At 39.1% G+C, this 19,880-nt stretch overlaps 1 protein-coding gene across 23 annotated transcripts in view; it reads right to left on the bottom strand.

The window, feature by feature from the left end:
- MAP3K13 (mitogen-activated protein kinase kinase kinase 13) overlaps positions 1-19,880 on the bottom strand; it is a 190,801-nt gene that overhangs the window by 106,773 nt on the left and 64,148 nt on the right. For 9 of the 23 annotated variants that reach the window (XM_077991964.1, XM_077991980.1, XM_077991960.1 and 6 more), the window contains exon 1: positions 3,612-3,844. The exons of the other annotated variants lie outside the window; for them this stretch is intronic. The gene's annotated coding sequence lies outside the window, so the exon portion shown is untranslated. Of the gene's footprint in view, positions 1-3,611; positions 3,845-19,880 lie in introns of those variants that run through there. 23 annotated transcript variants of the gene reach the window in all.

Genomic DNA, 19,880 nt, shown 5'->3' with positions numbered 1-19,880 from the left:
CATAGAAGAAAATCTTTATGACCTTGAGTCAGGCAAAGCCGACTTAGATATGACACCAAAAGCATAAACAACAAAAGAAAATAAACACTAAACTTCATCAAAATTAAAAATTTTTATACCACAAACAATATTATCAAGAAAGTGAAGGCAACCTATGGAATGAGAGAAAATATTTGCAAAGTATGTATCTGATAAAGAGCTTGTGTCCCGAATAAATAAAGGAAACTTACAAGTCAAGAATAAAAGATAATCTAATTTTTAATGTGGACAATGTGTCTAAATAGATATTTTTCCAAAGAAGATATACAGATGGCCAATAAGCACATGAAAAGATCCTTGACATCATTAGTTATTAGGGAAATATAAACCAAAACCACAATGAGATCCCACTTCAAACTTGTTAAGATGGTTCTAATCAAAAAGATAGATAATAACAAGTGTTGAAGAGGATGTGCTGAAACTGGATTCTCATATGTTGCTGATGGGAACGTAAAATGGTGCAGCCACTTTGGAAAACAATTTGGCATCTCCTGAAAATGTTAAACATATAGTAATCATAATGAGCCAGCAGTTCCTGTCCCAGGTGTATACCCAAGAGAAATTAAAACAAATTCACACAAAAATATGTACACAAATGTTCATAGACGCATTATTTCTAATAGTCAAAAAAGCAGAAACCCAAATATCTATCAACTGATGAATGGATAAGTAAAATATGGTGCACTGTAATATTATTTGACAATAAAAAGAAAAGCACTGATACAGGCTACAACATGGATAAACTTTGAAAACATTATGCTAAGTGAAATAAGCTAGTTACAAAAGAGCATGTACTGTATGATTTCATTTATATGAAATATCCAGACTGAGCAAAGCTATATATAGAGAAAGCAGATTGGCGGTTGCCTAGGGCTGGGGGGTGAAGAGAAATGAGGAGTGACTGCTAATGGGTATATGGTTTCTTTTTGTGATAATGAAAATGTACTAAAATTGACTGTGATGATGATTGTACAACTCTGTGAACATACTAAAAACCATTAAATAGGAAAAAAGAAAAGAGAAAGGGAAAGGAAGGAAGGGAGGGAGGGAGGGAGGGAGGAGGGGAGGGGAGGAGAGGTGAGTGGAGGCTGTGGGTGAGGGAGGGGAAAAAGGTTCCAAAGGTAATTCTAATACTGAAGTTTATTTCTGGCATTTTACTTTCTAGATTCCTTCAGAGCAAAGACTGCATTTTCTCAATTTTTTTTCTCCCCCATATTCTTACAGAATAATAGCAGAGAACAAGGGTGTGGTATTTTTTGAATTTTTTTTTTTTTTTTTAAAGCAACAAAGTGTTCTTGGGGAATGTTCTTTATTTTAATCAAAATTGCAAGATCAGGCTGCCACCTGGCAGAATTGGTCATCTTGGTTATCTTGAATTATTTGAGCTCACCAAGCAATTAATTCAGCTGAAGCACATAGAAAGAGGATAGGCACACAGTGCAAACCAAACTGACCGGTTTTGTCATCCGAAGTATGGTTGTTCTGTCATCTACCAGTGGATGTGGCCTCTGGCCCTTAGGAACCATTCTTTTGACAGTTCCCCAGGACATGGCTCTGGTTTGACTGACTTTGTTTACTAAATAAATTAATTCCTACTTCTGGAGTAGCTTCAATTTTTAAACAGAAAGCCATCTATTGACAGTCACTGATACACAGGATTTTATTGTTTGATATTAAACAATTAAGAGTTATTGTTTTTTTCCCTACAAGTACACTATACATGAAGATAAATATAATGTAGAATACAGTCACTAGGAGTGGGGGGAGAGGAGGATTCTATATCTGCTCTGTGCCTTAAAGGAACAGTTTTACTTTAGTAAATCCAAAGTACATACAGTATTTCTTTCACAGAAATTAGGCTCTTTTTTGGCAAAATGTGCATCAAAGACATTTTTTAAGATGAGTTGGATTATGTAAACAACATTTTAAAAATATCCCAAGAATTTGATCTTTCGAGCTAGTAGACTTCAATAATTTAAAATTACTTGGAAATTGCTACTTTCAACAAACTCGCTGAAGGTATACACAAAAGGAAAATGCTGAAATAAGTCAAGGTGTTTACAAATATTGTGTCTAAAATGTTATCTCATTTGTTAAACACAGCAAATAAAAAATAGTAAAATATGAAACCACAATTGTCTGAGTATAGGACAAAGATCTGATTTAGAATCAGGCAGAGGTTCTCCCTCTATTACTCCAGCAAGTTCAAATGTACTCAGAAATACAAAACGATTGATGGTAATATCAAGATGAGAAACAAAAGACAATGTTACATCCTCAGGTATGATAAGTTTGAAATTAGATGAGTTTACAGTTGGAAGATTCATTAAGAACAACAATTCAAAACATATTATAGCCATAATTTAGAAGTCTTGCTTCACGAGAAAAGATAATGGAAAAATCTAAAAATTAAGTATTGATTTTACAAGGTAAACATGACAGCCTAGACTATAAGAAATATCAGGCATTTTGCTTTCTCACCAAAAAGAACACCTGGGTACATGCTGCAGACAGGCATATAAATTGCTCAAAGTGAAGCAGTTGGAAAATGCTGTCAGATTATTCGGGTTGAGGAGCTGCCCCAGGGGCAGAACATGTCACAGTGTCACATCCCTCTTCTTTACTCTCACAACTTTCACCAGAATAAACCAGACCCTTGAAAAACAAATTCAATTACAAATACTAACTTTTTGTTAAAACTGCAGTAGCAAACTATCAAACCAGCTTCACACTTAGAACATGTCAGAACTTTTCCATGTTTCCCCAACACAGTGGAATAAACTATTTTCAGCTAATAAGTTCATCTTAGGAAAACACTCGTGTGCATTTCTATGCAATATAATTGTGGAACATACATAACCACTTCTTAGTTTTCATTAGAGGATATTGAAAAACTCAGGTGTAAGGATAATTCCCTCTTTCCCTCTAATGCAGCTTTTTAGGTTTTTGACACTATAAATAAAGTGTAGAGAGTGACATAAAGAAGAGCTATGAATATATATAAATACACCACTATGGCTCCCGTCATAAGAGCTTTTGAAAAATGGTTGAACAAGTATTCATCTTCCCCAAATTGCAATCGCAAGATACTGACTGTTACACAATATGAAACAAAGGCAAGGTGAAGGGTGAGGAACCGCAGAAAGAACGGCCGCAAGGAAGACTAGTGCCCCGCAGGATAGAACCTGCTCTGTCTTGCGGGCCCCGCTTTTCTCAGCACCTTTCTGGTGTTCTGGGCTTTTCCGCTAATACCATCCACATCACCTCTCAGAGAAATAAATCTCCCTTTAAGGAAAGCCAAGCAGGCATCCGAGGTAACGTGCAGAACCGTAAATGAAAAATGTCCACGTCTAGCAGGCAGACAAGCAAAGGAAAACCAGCTGTCAGTTTCAGAGGCTCCTAGCTGTAACGGGGTTTCGGGTTTCTCTCCGCTTCTGTCTCTCTGTCTCTCTCTCTCTCACGGTGTCGCCCTCAATAATATCAGCTTTCTAATCACCTCAAATCACAAACACATTCTCTGTCCTTGTGAAATAAATGCTGATGAAACAGGAAAAACAGAGAGCAATACTCACAACAACGAAGAATTCCTACACATGCTGTTCCATTTTCTTGCTTTGAAAAGATGTAAGGTTAATTTTAAAAGCCTTGCAGAATTGGAAAAATAAAGGGGAGGGGGATTCCACCCACACAATCCTCCAGCCCACCGCAAAGGAGCCCAAAGGCTTGCTGACGTCACAGATTCATGAATGGATGTAAATTGGGCTGGTTTAGGATTCCGCACAGACTTCGCTGTGGTGTGTGCCATGAAAAAAAAGAGGGGCGGGCCCAGAGTAGGCCTGGCCAATAGGCTTCAGGCAGACATGGCCTTCCTTCTTTTAGAAGGAATCTGGTCACAGAATAAACAGAGCCCGCCAATCAGGCATCTGCCACTGCCTTAAGACAGACTGGCAGCTTGAGAGTGTGTTTGTGTGTGTGTGCGCGCGTGTGTGTGTGTATGTGTGTTTCAAGCTGTGATAGTCATAAAAAATTATTATTGCTATTGAATGAAGGAATCAAAATAGAATTTCGGTGGAATCAAGGCTAACAAAAATGCATATAGAAGAAATCCCATCTTTTATTCATTAGAATTCTTTTCTTCAACCCTTTTCTTACTGCTCAGCAATATGCCTGATGCGATAAAAACAAATCAAAGTCAGGAAAACCATTTCTAAAACTAGCAGACTAGTGGACATGTATGCCCTGCCCACCACGACTTGTAAAAGCAAAATTGTCAGGAAGAATGCATGGGAACAATAGTAACTAAGAAAACAGGCATATGGAAAATAATATTGCATGAATGTAGCTGTTTTGTACAGCGGTAACATCTTGCTGACCTTCATGATGTATCAAAAGTGGATATGGAAGAAAAATTTACTACTACTTTTAAGTAGTGTACAGTGTTTCCTCATTGGTTTATTCAACTTCCGGCAGTCGATTGAGACACAGCTCCGAAAGGGTGCTTAATGAAACTTTGAGCAAATTTTGGTTTCAGTAAGATGTTTTATTATTAACAGCAAAAACAGCTGTATTAAATTCACTCGAAAAGCATCTCTTTCTTCTTTATTTTTACACTTTTCAGTTATGCAAAATTGGAAATGAATATATTTATTGTCCCCACTCCTCATCACTACACTTCACAACGACTAATACTTGACAAATACTGACCATGATTTTTCTGAACTTGGGAAATGGCCTCAAATCCTTGAAACTAGAACAATTGTGGTTAATATAAAGCCTCAGTTATGAGGTGTCCAGTGACCAAGAACATTCTGAACAGAGATCTGCTCTATTTCTCAATCAGATTATTTACACAACTGTGAGAGAAGGAAAGTGGTGGCCTGTTTCTAAGTGGTTCTGGAGGGTCTAAACCTGACCACTAGTAAGTATTGTACACTTCTTAGCTCATTTGGAAAAGGAAAACTTTTCAGGATTATTTTACACACAGCAAAGGTATTCAGTGTACCGTATATACTGAAGCAATAGAATATTGTTGGCAAACAGCATAGCCAACAAACTTCTCTAAAGGAGCTTATTATGGAATGTCACTACAAAGAACATAGGCCAAAGAAGTTTACTTAGGTAACATGGGAGTGCTAAAGGCAAATACGGTTTTGGTACACGTCCAGTAGGCCTGAGTGAACCACATTATTTAAGAACGAACAGGCCGGGCGTGGTGACTCACGCCTGTAATCCCAGCACTTTGGGAGGCCAAGGTGGGCGGATCACAAGGTCAGGAGATCGAGACCATCCTGGCTAACATGGTGAAACCCCGTCTGTACTAAAAATACAAAAACAAAATTAGCCGGGCGTGGTGGTGGGCGCCTGTAGTCCCAGCTACTTGGGAGCCTGAGGCAAGAGAATGGCATGAACCCGGGAGGCGGAGCTTTCAATGAGCCGAGATCGCGCCACTGCACTCCAGCCTGGGCGACAGAGCAAGACTTCGTCTCAAAAAATAATAATAATAAAAAAGAACGAGCAAATGGAAAGATGAAGAATATACATCTCTATTTATTTTAACAATGACCAAAGCCAACCAGGATACATTAAAAGAATCAGATTTATAAAAAACATTTTTTTCTTCCAAAACAGTACAGACTAATAGAAAGAGGCAAACTTTTTGTGGACTACGTCAATAAGATAGCCAAGAAACATCAAGTTGTGTGTGTGTGTGTGTGTGTGTATATATATATATATATTTTTTTTTTTTTTTTGAGACAGGGTCTCACTCTCTGTCACCCAGGCTGGAGTGCAGTAGTGCGATCATGGCTCACAACCTCGAATTCCTGGGCTCAAGTAATCCTCCAGCCTCAGCCTCTCGAGAAGCTGGGACTACAGGCATGCACCACCATGCCTGGCTAATTTTTAAATAAGTTTTTGTAGAGATGGGGTCTCACCATGTTGCCCAGGTGGGTCTCAAACTCCTGGGCTCAAATGATCTTTCTTCCTCGGCCTCCCAAAGTGCTGGGATTACAGATGTGAGCCACCACGCCCAGCCAAGTTGTACACATTAAATATTTACAGCTTTTTCTACATCAATCATATTTCAATAAAGCTGTTTGTTGCTGTTGTTGTTATTGTTGTTGTTGTTGTTGTTTTTACAGACAGCTAAAGCTGGCCAGGTGTGGTGGCTCACACCTGTAATCCCAGCACATTGGGAGGCCAAGGTGGGCAGATCATCTGAGGTCAGGAGTTTGAGACGAGCCTGGCCAAAATGGTAAAACCCTGTCTCTACTAAAAATACAAAAATTAGCTGGGCATGATGGGGCACATCTGTAATCCCAGCTACTTGGGAAGCTAAGGCATGAGAATCACTTGAACTCAGGAGGCAGAGGTTGCAGTGAGCCGAGATCGCGCCACTGTACTCCAGCCTGGTGACAGAGCAAGACTCCCTCTCCAAACAAAACAAAACAAAGTGGCTAAAGCTGTTGTAGAAGGTTTTCTGTAAGGTTTGATAGCAACAAAATTACTAATAATAAGTCTACTAGGGATGGGAGTAGTCTCTGAAGCAATTCAACAAAACAAGGTCTATAAATGCTTCTAATAACAGTCACCTAAGATTCTTGGCTCAATATATAACCTGGAAAATAAAAACTTGCTGGCTTTATGGACTTGCCGCTTTAGTAAGATAAACTTGGCCTGGGTGAGCATGCTTCCCATACCACAGGAACATCAGCTAGGCCAACAAAGACTCCTCCATGTCAGCTATCATGGGAAATCATTGGAAAGATAAGCTGTCTCATCAAATTATGGAAGATATAGAACTCAGTCTTGGAGGAAGTCATTATCATTTTAGAAGCAGAAGATAGGAAAGGAGATAGAGGCATGAAAAATGTATACTCTAGAGAAGTACAGCCCAAGAGAACTTGCTGTGATTACGGAGTGTTCCATAATTTGCACTAACACAGTAGTCACATGTGGCCACTGAGCATTTGAAAGATGCCTAGTGTTCTTGAGGAAGTGAATTTTTAATGTAAAGTGATTTAAATTTAGTTAACTCCAAAAATAGTCACATGTAACTGGTGGTTATGGTATGGAACAATGCAACTCTAGAGATAACAAGCCAAGTTCCAACATTATAAGTAATTTTTAATTTCAGTACATGGGCATACTAAGTGTAGAGGACTGCAAAGCCATTATCAAGGTGAGTAAGCTCTTTTAAGAACCAAATGAATCTCCTCAAACTTCAGTAATAACTGGAAAATGACTCTAGTCTCGTTATGCACGAATATATTTAAAACTAATTATTAGATAAAAATCTATAGGTAGAAATTAAGGTACAAAAATTCTGCTATAAAAATATAAGCTATTCTAGTTTTGGAGTTTTTTTGATGAAAAAATGTGTTTTTAAAAAAGCAAAACAACTCATTTAAGCCAGAATCAAAGTCCGAAGTATCATGACCCATGGGCAATTTTTGTCAGAAATGCCAGGAAAAAGAAAGAGTTTAGTGATCTCAAATGCTAATACATGGAGACTCAAATTTCCTTCACAGACAACAGTGTGTAGTGGTTAAAAGCTGGTAAAGAGATCTGGGCTGAAATCCTGTTTCTGCCACTTATTAGTTATGGATATTCAGGTAAACCTGAGTTTCAGTTTTCTCATTATTAGAATGGGGACAATAATAGCCTATATTATTGTGTGAAGGTTAAAGTAATATTATCACACATGTAAAGAGTTGCACACAGTATCTACATACAGAAGATACTCAGTAAATGATACTGGTAGCTGGTTTTATTTTGTTATTGAGATTCTGCTACTCTCTCAACAAGGGAAATTTCAACAACTGTGCAGATCCAGGAATCAGAACCATAGGAAATAATACAACATCTTTATTTTGCTTATAATAAATCTTGAACAGATCTGATATTGTTTGGCTCTGTGTCCCCACCCAAATCTCATCTTGAATTATAATCCCATAATCCCCACGGTCAGGGGTTTCCACTTTTGCATCTTCCTCACTCTCTCTTTGCCTGCTGCCATCCATGTAAGATGTAACTTGCTCCTCCTTGCCTTCCGCCATAATTGTGAGGTTTCCCCAGCCACGTGGAACTGTAAGTCCAACTAAATCTCTTTATTTTGTAAATTGCCCAGTCTCAGGTGTGTCTTTATCATCAGCGTGAACACAGACTAGTACAAAATCTTTTCAGGAAATTCTAAAAATATCTATTCGTGACCCAATTTCCAAAGGAAAGTTCATCCAAGTCATTTTCCTTCAGGTGGTTGGGGAATATCTTTGGGGTTCTGAAACAGATCCAGGGAATCTTCAGGTAGTTATGCTAGCTGATCAAGAGCTCTATTCATTGTTTTTAAAAAGCAGCTACATTTTTTCTACATAAAGACGTAGCTTGTATAAAATGATGTGAATTAATTTGGAAAACAGTCTGTCTCCTAGTTGGGAATACTGGTCAGAATTCTCCACTTTCATATCAGAATGTTAACCCTATTTCCACACCAAAGTATATGGAGCCTTGGTCAACAACTGAATTTCAATATTCAAAGACCTCAATAGATTATTATTATACTGCCATTTTTTCCCTGTCCAGCTCCCATTAAATGCCTAGCTGAGAAAGTGATTTTTAAGAAACATCTAAGGGAAAACATCCTTATAAGCTCACTCAAATCTATCCTTTTGTCAAGGGAGATCATCAGAAAGCTACCTGCTATCTAAATATAATAAGCCTAATACACCTTAGCAGAATAACTATCACTGAGTGTTATGGTCTTGCTTTTATTAAAAATTATTATAAGGAAGATTCATATTGCTTCTGTGTTGTCCATTACCTTGAATGATATCTTCCATGTAAGGAATTCATATGAGGAATTTGTTTTACAACTTAATATGAAGGAAAAATTTTCTGTTCTTGAAGAATTATTAGGTGTCTGTCTACCTTTTAGATGACTACAATGTAATCCACTGAATTTTCATTTTTTCGACCCTGCTGCTGGGAAGCTCAGAGCCAACTTTAAAATTCATATGCTTTAAAATAAGCTAAGCACAAAACTATATATTTATATGCATACTTGCTTTCTCGTCCTTGTTTTGGGTTGGATTACTCTATTGTTAACCTTATTAAATGCATTTTTTTATGATAAGCACTTCAAACTCTTTTTGAAAAGGTACGCTATAAATAAAAATTTGCACTAAATACATATCTGTAAACTTTTAAGAAGATTAAAGCCTCATGTTAAAATTCTACAGTCATCTTTATATTAAAGGTACACATTATGGCAAACTTTAAAGAATATCGTGAGTTAATTGGACTTAACTATTCAATATTTTTTATTAAAGGATAATAAAATATCTATCCAGCTGGAGAAAAGCAATTGCTTATGATATTATGCGCTATTCAGAATAAATCTTAATAGCTTAATGAAGCTTTAATGTGTTATTCCTATCAAAAGGATAACTGCCACAGAGGGATGTAAGATTCTTCTCTCATTGATAACGCAAATGTACTGAAGCAAATCAAAAGCAGACAGATTTCTCAATTAATAAAATATTTACCATCCCCAAAATACACCATTCCATAACATACAAATTCTGGCAAAATACCACAAACCGAACCTTTGTAGGATTAAAAATAATATACTGAATTTGCAAAGGTACTTTATACATTGAAAGAGAAAAGAAGACTTTATACATTACTTTACTCATCCACATAGAATTGATACTTTCTTTCTTTCTTTTAGATGGAGTTTCACTTTTGTTGCCCAGGCTACAGTGCAATGGCATGATCTCAGCTCACCGTAACCTCCGCCTCCTGGGTTCGAGCAATTCTCCTGCCTTACCCTCCCAAGTAGCTGAGATTACAGGCGTCCGCCACCACATGCAGCTAATTTTTGCTGTGTTTTTAGTAGAGACGGGGTTTCACCATGTTGGCCAGGCTGGTCTTGAACTCCTGACCTCAGGTGATCCGCCCACCTCAGCCTCCCAAAGTGCTGGGATTACAGGCGTGAGCCACCGCACCTGGCCTAGAATTCATACTACTTTCTTAGAGCTCATGTAAAAAGAGAAAGAGAGAGAGAGAGAGAAAAACAAAAAAAACCAAAAAACAAAAAACCTCTTAACTGTCTAACTTCCATTCTTTTGATCCTGTTTTAATTTCTCCCCTTATTTAGCTAGACACAAGTTGGCATTTCCACTTTAGCCACATATTGCAGGTTACAGAATTCAATACCAAAACATCAGAGTAGTGGATATCTGCCTTTTAAAGTCGGGCGACAGAGCAAGACTCCATCTCAATACATACGTACATACATACATACATAAAGTCTGCCTCTGTATCTTCCCCATTTGAAAGAACTATCTCTCCCCTACTTTTAGTTCATATGGAGAGTGCTCCAAGAGTGACCACGTGGCACAAGGCTGGTCAACTCAACTCTCTGGTCGTAATAATTAGTGAAAGGATAGACACATCCTCCAAGCCAGCCAATAAGCATCATCCGAGTCATCCCCAGGATGTTTGACAACTATTGATAGGGTGGGGGCTGAACATTTGTTTCATCAGGACACTAGCTGTAAGGACAAGTAGGCAGAGGGCTGTCGTCTCCATCCATATATAGGGCAGAGGAAAGCAGACCAGAGATAAAGGAAAGAAGACAGATTCCTGAAAAAGGCCACTGGGCATCTAACTTCAGTCTTGTCTGAAGCCAGTTACTCTGCTGAACCTCCCAATTACATAAGCCAATCAATCCCTTCCTCCCCACTCCCTTTAAAAAAAGACACAAACTTAAACCAGTTTGATACAGGTTTCTGTCACTTGCAGCCAAAAGAGTCCTTATTAACACAATGTCATTAACTGATTCACTTTCATCCTATTCAATAAAACCAAATTAAAATCAGATTCCCTGTACTATAGAATTCCTTTTTTGACACTAATAATTTCAATATGTTGGTAGATTAACTTTCAAATTCTGTCTTCTTACATGGTGTTTACACTTCTTACATTCTAACTCTTACATGGTGTTTACACTTTATTGTTATTATCTTTGTCATTATCAAAAGTTCAACATTTTAAAGACCCAATATTTCCTCTCAACAGCAAGCTCTATCTTTGATATTTTGAAGTCAGTGACTTTCACAGAAATCTTTTTACCGTTTATCTCAATTCATCCAGGCTTTAAGATACATTAATTCTGAAGCCCTGGGCAAGGTTACTTAAATGTTCTGTGACTCACTGCAAAATGGAAGTAATTATAGGTATAGCATAGCACCTCAACATGGTAAACAATGTTAGTTATGTTACTTAATAACCTCATAATTAAAACTATAACTAAACATATATTTTATATTTCTGAATTTCATGCTTTTTCTCATAGGTTATTCTTATTCTGTGGTTGACAGATTATAACTTTGAATCTCTTAATTTTTTTTCTATTTTTCTCTATTCAAAGGTTATAAAATCATATTTTTCCTGTGACCTATCCTTTTTCTGACTTTCATTTTAAAGTCAATTCTGAGTTCTCTTTGCTTTTTGTTTGTTTGGTTGGTTTTTATGAGACGGAGTCTCACTCACTCTGTCGCCCAGGCTGGAGTGCAGTGGTGTGATCTCAGTTTACTGTAACCTCCGTCTCTTGGGTTCAAGCGATTCTCCTGCTTCGGCCTCCCGAGTAGCTGGGCTTACAGGTGTGCACCACAACGCCAGGCTAATTTTTCCATTTTTAGTAGAGACGGGTTTTCGTCATGTTGGCCAGTCTCAGACTCCTGACCTCAAGTGATCTGCCCACCTCGGCTTCCCAAAGTGCTGGGATTACAGGTGTGAGCCACTGTGCCCGGCCTTAATGTATCTTCGTTATATTGCACTCTTTTGGAAGTTCAGATACCTAAATTCCAGAAATAATAATTGGGAGCAAATCTGGTCCTAGACATTCTTTGTAAATGACCTTGTACTGTACTTTACAGTTTACACATTTCTTTAAAATAGGGTAGTTGTTAGTTCCATTTTACATGTAAGAAAATAAGGGCCCCAGGGAGATTGGCTCATCTAATATAGCTTTTATCTGTTATCTACTGAAAACTGACTATACTTTTAAATTCTATCCGTGACCCATTAACCCTCCCCCTTTAAAGACCTGTTTTTCATCATCCAATGAGTAAAATTAAAGATAAATTTTTAAGAAGTAGCAATGCAAAGATTAAAAAGCCAATCCCTAAGTATCAAGGAGCTTTGGTGAGATGAGTAACTATACAAAATGGTGTAGATGTTAAATTAGTGGGGCAGACAGGAATGTTGTACCTGAATTTGGGAAACAATACTACTAGAAAGGTAACTGAAATTTGGGGGCAAGAATAGTCTTCCTTGCATGGGACCATCCTACACACAGCAACACATTTAGTACCCTGCCACCCATGCTTATAACAGTCCCTGTGTTGTTCTTGAGGCATCTTTATTCTTGTCATATTTGTCTCCAGGGGACTTAGATGTTTCCCTAAGGGACGGGATGAATGGGGGCAACGGGTACACTCTCCATGCATTTGCTTCCCTAGGCACTTGGATTGCTATTGCCCTGGTTTGAAGCCTACAGGTTAGGCTACCGGGTGGTGCTCTCTGCTGCCCTCTGTTGACATAGAGAGGTAGGAGCAGACCCTTGGCAGATAGATATGTCCCGTCCCTTAGGGAAACATCTAAGTCCCCTGGAGACATATATGACAAGAACAAAGATGCCTCAAGTTGAGGCTCATCAAGAGCTCTGGGAATGTGAAGTGAGGCTGAGTCAAGGCCAAGAGCCGCTCTTCCTAGACCAGACGATAGCTGATTCTTATGATTTACTTATCTTTGGCAAGTTGGCACACTTGAGAAGGGAATAAAGGCTTGTCCTTACACAAACACAGCCTGGTCTAATGCTGCAGTTTGCTCTACTAGCCCCAGTCTGCACTGCCACTCTCTTACCCAGAGCTTGAATTAAGTCTTTCTTCTTTTTGATGGAATGACCATTTGGGGTGGGTGGGGGCGGGGGTGGTTATGGTCAGTTTCAATAAGGAGGTAGACCTTGAAGGGGAAGGATTTGGGGAAACTGGATATGAGAGAGCAGGGACAATTCCCCCAAGGTCCATATCAAATGTAAAACTGGCAAGGCACAAATTAGTACTTTTCATTCTAATATAAGATTACAGTGTGTGAGTACAGCAAGTGAAGAACTAGAAGTTAAAGATGATAAGATATTAACACTGAATCAGTAAACTGTGAAGTCAGTGTTTAAAATGAGCCTTATATAACCATCCATAAACAGGTCCATACTATGTAGAGTCACACTGTTAAGTCAAATTTAGCCTAAAGCGGCCTCTTTATGTATTTAAGTTTGGCCTAAAGATTTTTCTGTACATCGTAAACTGTAACAAGTGGAGGTGTAAACCGACTGTAGCCCACACCTATGCCAGTCACTGGGTTTTGCCCATCAAATGTAGCCAACTGTTCGAACCACGTTCAAATGAGGCAAATGCCGAGCTGGAACCAACCCAGCTGTTTCTGCACCTTGCTTTCATTTTCTGTACTGTCACTTTCCTTTTGCTGTCCATAAATCCTCTTCCATCCCATGGCTGCGCTGGAGTCTCTGAATCTGCTGTGATTCCGGGGGCTGCTGAATTCACGAATCGTTCATTGCTCAATTAAACTCCTTTAAATTTAATTTGGCTGAAGTTTTTCTTTTAACAATACCCAGCACTATAGTCATCTCTTTACTATTAGCACTGATGAAGGGGACAGAGGGGGCAGAACCCAAAAATCTTTCAGGGAAAAACTCTGTTTTAAAGTGTACTCATGAAAGTAATTATACTTTATGTCCAGGAAATACACTTAAAATTAAATAATGAAGCCGCATTGGAAAGCTCTTGGTTTTTCATTACGTGTAATTGTTCTACTCCAAGATAGAATAGTAATATCTTTACATCAAGTAGTAAAAGATAGTAGTCGTTACTAGCAGCAACCTGCCCTGAATCGACCAATTTCTATTGCATTTTTAAAATTTTATTTCATAGGTTCCAATCTAGTCTGTTCAACTAGGTTAAGAATTAAAGCTATACAGGTAGCATTCATTAAACAAGTAATAAGTAGATCCAGGAGAATATAGGAGTGAGGAAGGGGGCTGGCCACAGTGCTGATTTAGATACTCTGAACATCAATATATAAATCAAGCATACATATTTTTAATGCATGCCATCTATGTTCAAGATAACTTAACATATGCTGGTTTATATACACATACGGATAAATCACAGAACCTGATCTCAGCCTATTTTACTAGACAAGAAACACAATAAATAGGAAAATAAAAATTGTTTTAGTGGCTTAAAATTATAACAGAAGGTATAGTGGTAGAGATTGTCCTCCAGTATCCAATCTTTCCTCTTTCCTTTAGGTAAGAGAATCCTTGATCCCCACTCCTACTTTTATTTTTTGAGATGGACTGTTTTGCTCTGTTGCCCAGGCAGGAGTGCAGTGGTGTGATCTTGGCTCACTGCAACCTCCGCCTCCCGAGTTCAAGTGATTCTCCTGCCTCAGCCTCCTGAGTAGTTGGGATTACAGGCATGCGGCATCTCGCCCGGCTAATTTTGAATTTTTAGTAGAGATGGGGTTTCTTCATGTTGGTCAGGCTGGTATCGAACTCCCAACCTCAGGTGATCTGCCTGCCTCGGCCTCCCAAAGTGCTGGGATTACGGGAGTGAGCCACCGCGCCCGGCCCCCACTCCTACTTTTAAAGTTTTAGGTAGGTACATAGCTACTCTGCTAAAAATTTCTGTACTTTCCTGGCTGTACATGTGACCACATGACTAAGTTCTAGTCAATGAGATGTGAGTGAGTGATGTTTGCAACTTCTGGGTTTTCTTAGAGATGAAGCTGCTGCCCTGGACTCTCTTTCCCCATTGCCACACTGAGTCAACTTGTACTATGCAGATGATGACAACACCCTAGGCAATGGCAGAACAACAAATAGAAGTAACCCTGAGCTTTGAATATTCTAGTGAATCAAAGCTGTCTATCTGTCCTAAATTATCTGCCTGCTTTAGGGTTGCTAATTATGAGTGTTCTTCCTTTTATGAGGGACCAAATTTTTTGAGACTCTGTTGCTGCTACTTACTCTATATCCCAACTAATACATCCTGCTACTTGGTGTTACGTGGCTATTTATTAAATGAGATCAGTAAATGATTGCTTTAGACATTCTGAGAATTAATTACTCAGAGAAACAAGATACTGGGAGAAATCTTTTTTTTTTTTTTTTTTTTGAGACAGAGTCTCGCTCAGTTGCCCAGGCTGGAGTGCAGTGGTGTGATCTCAGCTCACTGCAAGCTCCGCCTCCCAGGTTCACGCCATTCTCCTGCCTCAGCCTCCAAAGTAGCTGGGACTACAGGTGCCTGCTGCCACACCCGGCTAATTTTTTGCATTTTTAGTAGAGATGGGGTTTCCCCGTGTTAGCCAGGATGGTCTCGATCTCCTGACCTCGTGATCCGCCCGCCTCAGCCTCCCAAAGTGCTGGGATTACAGGCGTGAGCCACCGCGCCTGGCCTACTGGGAGAAATCTTAAAACTCAAGCTACTCTGTCTTCCTTTTTTTAACACATGAATAAATACAAGTTCAGAGATTTGTCCACAGTCTTGGAATTCATGGCAGAGCCAGGAATTGATTACCAGTCTCCTGGGATCTTCTTTGCATGACATCATCCCATCTGTGGATAACAGTGACCACTAATACTGCCTCTTTCTTTGACAGAGTCAGTTAACATTCACTCAGTAATCCTGGGACATAGAAAACTGTCCTCAATTCTAAAGGAAAGCCAACAAGAATTTTTAAAATCAGATTTTAAAAAACTTTTATTTTAGTTTCAGGCATATATGTACAGGTTTGTTATACAGATAAATTGTGTGTCATGGGGACTCGGTGTACAGATTATCTCATCACCCAGGTAATAAGCATAGTGCCCAATAGGTAGTTTTTTAGTCTGCATACTCCTCCCATCCTCCACCTTCAAATAGGCCCTGGTGTCTATTGTCCATGTGTACTCAATGTTTAGCTCCCACTTATAAGTGAGAACATGTGGTGTTTAGTGTTCTGTTCCTGGATTAGTTCACTTAGGATAATGGCCTCCAGCTCCATCCATGTTGCTGCACAGAACATTATCTCATTCTTTTTTGTGGCTGTGTAGTATTCCATGGTGTATATGTACCACATTTTCTTTATCCAGTCTACTGTTGAAAGGTTGATTCCATGTTTGAGCTACAGTGAAGAGTGCCGTGATGATTATATGCATGTACGTGTCTTTATGGTAGAACGATTTCTTTTCCTTTGAGTGTATACTGGATCATGGGACTGCTATGTCGAATGGTAGTTCTGTTTTAAGCTTTTTGAGAAATTGTCAAACTGCTTTCCACAATGGCTGAACTATTTACATTCCTGCCAACAGGGTATATGCGTTCCCTTTTCTCTGTGACCTTGCCAGAGTCTGTTATTTTTTGACTTTCTAGTAATAGCCATTCTGATTGGTGTGAAAATCACATATTTTGTCTCAAAAGTATCTGAAACGTAACATAAGAGAAAATGCTAGCATACCATATAGTATGATTAAAACAAGGATGAACAAACAAGAAACATGGACCCAAGCAATTATAGTCAGAGATCCAACAAGATATAAGTGAAAATGGTCAAAAAAGTGTCATAGGAAGCTGGGCGCAGTGGCTCATGACTGTAATCTCAACACTTTGGGAGGCTGAGGCAGGTGGATCATCTGAGGTCGCAAATTTGAGACTAGCCTGACCAACATGGTGAAACCCCGTCTCCACTAAAAATACAAAAAATTAGCCAGGCGTGGTGATGCATGCCTGTAATCCCAGCTACTCAGGAGGCTGAGGCAGGAGAACTGCTTGAACCCGGGAGGTGGAGGTTGTAGTGAGCCGAGATTGCGCCATTGCACTCCAGCCTGGGCAATAAAAGCAAAGCTCCGTCTCAAAAAAAAAAAAAAAAAAAAAAAAAAAAGGTGTCACAGAAGCAGTTCTGACAACAGAAGTGCTTTGGAAATATATGATTCGAGAATCTTTGGATCAATTCATAAGTGCTCTGTTGAACCTAATAAAATATGCTAGGGTCTGGAAATGTATTTTAAATTCTTATAAAAATTTCTATTTTTCTGTGGCCTGGAAAATTTTGATGCTTTAATCTTTTAAAAACCACCTCAGAAGGCTTTGGCCTCGGGTCTCCCTTATGCTGACTAACCAGCAATAGACATTCTTTACCAGAAACCTCTCTTCTAAGCTGTGTCCTGGTGGAGCAGGAAGAATTCCTGCCTACTGCACCATATGCACACAGCAAGCTAAGGGCATATAAGGAAAAGGGGAGTCTTAGGGAGGCATGAAAGGAAAGAGTCACTGTAAGGCAGTTAACTTCATTTATTCATTCAGGAAACTCTTCAGAGCACTCGGTATGTGCCGGCACTGAGCTGAGATCTGATGATAAATACGCAGTCCCCGCCCTGAAGAAGCTTACAGTCTAGAACTGGAAAGTTTCCTTCCTTAATATATCTCACACAAAGAATTTGGGCTGGGATGGAATTAAGGGTAAAAAAATTCTTCACTCCAAAATACAATTTTTGAAAACCACTCCAGACCATCTTCAGTTAGTTGAATCTCAATCTGTTCTTTTTTATTTTGAGACAGTCTTAAGACTGGGTAGATCATATACACCATGGAATTCTACACGGCCATAAAAAGAATGAAGTCATGTCCTTTGCTACAACATGGATGCAGCTGGAGGCCATTATCCTGAATGGATGAATGCAGAAACAGAGAACTAAATACTACATGTTTTCACTTATAAGTGAGAGCTAAATAATGGGGACACGTGGACATAAAGATAGAAATAAGAGACACTGAGGAAAGGAGGGAGGACAGCAAGGACTGAAAAACCATCTACTGGGTATTAAGTTCAATATTAGCGTGATGGGTTCAGTAGAAGCCCAAACCCCAGCATGACACAATATACCAATGTAACAAACCTGCACATGTGCCCCTTGAATCTAAAATTTTTTTAAAAAAGAATAGGTAGAAATGGAAGCCTTTGATTACAGTACCATATGCTTATAGCCTCTGCTTGTTCCTAGTTCAGAACAATCTGATTTCTCTGCTTTTGAAAACACCATTAGCTTTTCAACCAGCCAAAGTACCAAGTGCTCCTCTTTTCTTTTCAAAACCCATAACCACTAGGCCTATCTTTCATTTATCTATCTATCTATTTATTTATTTATTTATTTTTGAGATGGGGTCTCGCTCTGTCGCCAGGATGGAGTGCAGTGGCGCGATCTCGGCTCACTGCAACCTTCGCCTCCCGGGTTCCAGCGATTGTCCTGCCTCAGCCTCCTGAGTAGCTGGGACTACTGGTGTACACCACCACGCCCGGCTAATTTTCACATTTTTAGTAAAGACAGGGTTTCACCATGTTGGCCTGGAAGGTCTCGATCTCTTGATCTCGTGATCCACCAGCCTCGGCCTCCCAGAGTGCTGGGATTACAAGGGTGAGCCATCATGCCTGGCCAGGCCTATCTTTTAGCCACCCCTCGTGGTCTATGGGACAGAATATCCACCTGTTAGTATAGTTTGGAAAGAAAAGTGACATGTCCATAGGTCCCCTGTGGTAGTGTTGCTTGCTCCTGTCATGAGTGAATTACAGAAAATGCTTGTCTAACTTTAGGGGGAATGTTATGATCTAGAGAAAATTATTACAAATACTCAAGAGATGTATTGAGCCTAAATTTCAAAATGAGCAAAATGAAGCTCCATTGAAGATCATTCAAAATGGAAGCAGGGGCCTAAAAAGGCCACATTTTCTGAGCATGTATTTTTAGTTTATTAAATTACTCAAGGCTCCATAATAAATGGTCATCTGCAAAGGGCCATTTGTCTAGAAAAGAGACTGGTGCCTTGAAGTGGCTTTCACTGTAAGTAAATATAAAGAGAGGTAGGAGGAAAAAGGAGAATTCCAGAAAACCAGTAAAATATACTGTAATTAGTAAACAATGCAATATTTGAAAAATTAAATCCATTTTCCCCAGGAGATTATTTGTTGGAGCTCACTGCTTAGTTGGGGTATAAAATAGTCACCAATTTCATGCTACATTTATATTTATTTTTTCTTTTCTTTTCTTTTTTTTTTTTTTTTTTTTTTTTTTGAGACGGAGTTTTGCTCTTGCTGCCCAGGCTGGAGTGTAATGATGCGATCTTGGCTCACTGCAACCATCGCCTCCCAGGTTCAAGCAATTCTCCTGCCTCAACCTCCTAAGTAGCTGGGATTACAGGCATGCACCACCACACACACCAGGCTAATTTTGTATTTTTAGTAGAGACAGGGTTTCACCATGTTGGCCAGGCTGGTCTTGAACTCCTGACCTCAGGTGATCCACCCGCCTCAACCTCCCAAAGTGCGGGGATTACAGGCATGGACCACCGCGCCTGGCTACATTGATATTTCTGAAATTGCCTCCATTACAAGTTCTTCACATTTAGGGCAAGTTCTTTTGTATTGTTCCCTCAAAATGCCTGATGACATTTTCAGTTGAATGAAAGAATGCTTTCTGCTGCTGCCATCTACTGCAAACCTAAAAAATATGTTTTAAAAATGTGAAAGAGAAAATGGGCTAGTATTAAAGAATAATTTATAAGTCAGACAAGTAGACTGAGATCAATATCATGCTTTACTTTAACTAAAGTATTAATTATTCCAGGCCTCTGAATGATGATCAATAAGGCAACATATAAGAAATAGAGTAAATAGAGATGTATAAAGAAATAAAGTAAGCTACACAGAACAGTATTAAATGGCTT

This window comes from Macaca mulatta, chromosome 2 (genome assembly GCF_049350105.2).
Source record: "Macaca mulatta isolate MMU2019108-1 chromosome 2, T2T-MMU8v2.0, whole genome shotgun sequence".
NCBI lineage: Eukaryota > Metazoa > Chordata > Mammalia > Primates > Cercopithecidae > Macaca > Macaca mulatta.
This window is presented reverse-complemented; position numbering and strand designations above follow the sequence as displayed.